The sequence below is a fragment of the Gavialis gangeticus genome, unplaced genomic scaffold, assembly GCF_001723915.1.
Source record: "Gavialis gangeticus isolate Ggan-Ray unplaced genomic scaffold, GavGan_comp1, whole genome shotgun sequence".
NCBI lineage: Eukaryota > Metazoa > Chordata > Crocodylia > Gavialidae > Gavialis > Gavialis gangeticus.
Genome location: NW_017729032.1, coordinates 244,501,193 through 244,503,613, shown reverse-complemented (window position 1 = coordinate 244,503,613; position 2,421 = coordinate 244,501,193). Strand labels below are relative to the sequence as shown.

The window sequence follows — 2,421 nt, the reverse complement described above, 5'->3', positions numbered from 1 at the left end:
AAATATCAGGTTCCTTAAACTGCTTCTTAGTTTCTCTGATGACACTAAACAGAGTGGAAAGATGCACCCATTGCCTTGCGATGCCACTTTCTTATTTAAACGATTATGTTTTCAAAGCATAAAAAAAAGTTATACATTTAAAAGCTAAAAATACCCAATGGACACTGTAAACAGTACATTGACAAAATTTAGCTACCTTGTCTTTAGTAAATTACTCTGCATGTGTTGGTGGGTGTGGGTGTCACTAACATGGTTCCCATTCAGAACATTCATTTTACATATATACTTAGTTTAGGGTCCAATTGTAATGGACTCAGTATTTCATAACTAGATCTTGCCATAATAGAAACAGACTATTTATTTATTTAGTTTAGTTTATTAACTAAATTTATCTCTGAACCATGGTTTTACCCGCAAGGGGCCTAATACTGCCTTACACCAAGGGTAGTCATTTACATGTGTAAACAGAGATAAGTCTATAAAATACTACCCCACTGAATTTTCCATTCACGTATGTAGGTTGTAGTATTTTTGCACCCACTTGCCAGAGATGTAAATGACATCACAGGGTGCAAGGCAACTGAGAATCAGATCTATTGAAAATGAGCACACAGGAACAATCTTAACTAAAAGTCAACCAAACAGCGTAGTTTAACAGTCCAATTTGCAAAGTTTCAGTGCTGAGAAGACAGCTTTCAACAATCACATCTGAAGATGCTCCGACTTTTCACGTACTCACTTGACATGGTGGTAAGTAATGACTTAAGCAACAATTTTATAGTTCAAGCAACATGGAGTAAAAAAAGAAAAGAATTTCTAATGATGTAAAAGCAGCATTAATAAACAGTTCAACTTCAGCAAATAAGGCCCTGATCCAGAAAAGCACCTAATTTGTAAGCAGATGAATAGCTCCATGGAATCCAAAGAGCTGTGCACATAATTAAAGTTAAGAATGTACTTGGAGTCTTTCTTGGATTGGGCTTCAAGTCCTGAAATCAAACTGAAGTATATAGTATTGTAACACAGTTAATGCAACTTACTGTGGTGACAAGAACCTATTTTTCTGGTAAGAAATGGAATGAATTCCATTGCCAGCCTTTTAAAAGTGTATGCTTTGAAAGACATGAATATCTTGTAAACCTATACTACTTTTCAATGTGTCTAGTAGCACCTACCTGGTTCTCTCAAACTACCGTACTATATTAACATATTATTGCATTTTTCCACATATGGGTATGGAGTGAACTGTAAAAACAAGCATGCAATCACATCAATGCAGACTTATTTCTTTAAAATGTCATACTGTATATGATTTATTATGTTAACACTCAACCACATCATATTATTTATGATCTGTATAGTTTGAAAAAAGTGCTGCTTGATTGACGTCACCCTTTTTTCTTAGAAATGAACAAGATAAACGTTCAAACAAAAGCAATTAAAATACTCTAATATTGTCCTTAAAAGTTTTATACTCTTCTGATAAATAATCTGACACAGCACCTTGTCTTCGATTTTACCTTAGTACATGATGTCATATTCAAACTGTCCCTCCCCCACACAAAAAAATAAATCCAAGGAGATAACCCTTTACAACAGGCCATCATGCTTTTAGACTTCACAAGTATAGCAACCATAGACAAATATTATTTTCAAAGGTGCAACATTTTGAAGAAGGAGATGAATTCCAATCAACGTGGATTTTCATTCTCCATCACGGAATCACTATCAAGAGTTGATATGCCAACAGTTTTATTTCACTGGAAGAAGAAATAAGCCATTGGGCTTAGAGTGTTTTGTTGTCATATTTAAGAGCATGAGATTTTTCAGCAGTCAATTACACAAAAAACTCAGAAATAATCCGAACAGCAACTTTCACTGTGGAGCTAAAAGCATGGCAGGTATTCTCTATCATTCACGGTGACATAAGTTTGTACCTCACAAAATGCATAGACAGGAATTTAATATAAAGAATTAGTCCATTTACTGTATACACAAAACATATATTTTTGTTTTAACACTTTTTTTGGCAAACCAACATAGAGAAGCAGCTCCAGAACTGCCAAATTAAAAATTGAGAATTTTAGCAACGTAACAGTATTTTTTAAGGATATTAATCAAATGTGGTTGTAATTTAAAACCTGAGGCTGTGCACTGGTTGTTAGCTTAAAACTACCGTTCCATATAACATTGTGCTTCCATTGTTTAACAAAGAAAAAACAAGAACTAGAAAAGTTTGCTGCTGAACAGTGCTAGGACATACAGACAAAAATACTGATACATGTTATCCACTCAGAATATTGATTGAAGTCATATCTAAAGGGATATAATGGACATTAGAAAATGCTTACTTGTGACTGACTTAGCTATAGCCAAAAAAGTTAAATATGTATCAAATAATGTTTAATTGGATTTATTATA

General features: G+C 33.7%; 1 long non-coding RNA gene across 1 annotated transcript in view; it reads left to right on the top strand.

Annotated features, from left to right (window-relative positions):
- Positions 1 to 805, top strand: part of LOC109303488 — a 13,244-nt gene extending 12,439 nt beyond the window's left edge. Inside the window, exon 2 of the long non-coding RNA XR_002099143.1 lies at positions 10 to 805. This is a non-coding gene — a long non-coding RNA (uncharacterized LOC109303488). The remainder of the gene's footprint in view (positions 1 to 9) is intronic.
- The last annotated feature ends 1,616 nt before the right edge of the window (positions 806 to 2,421 follow it).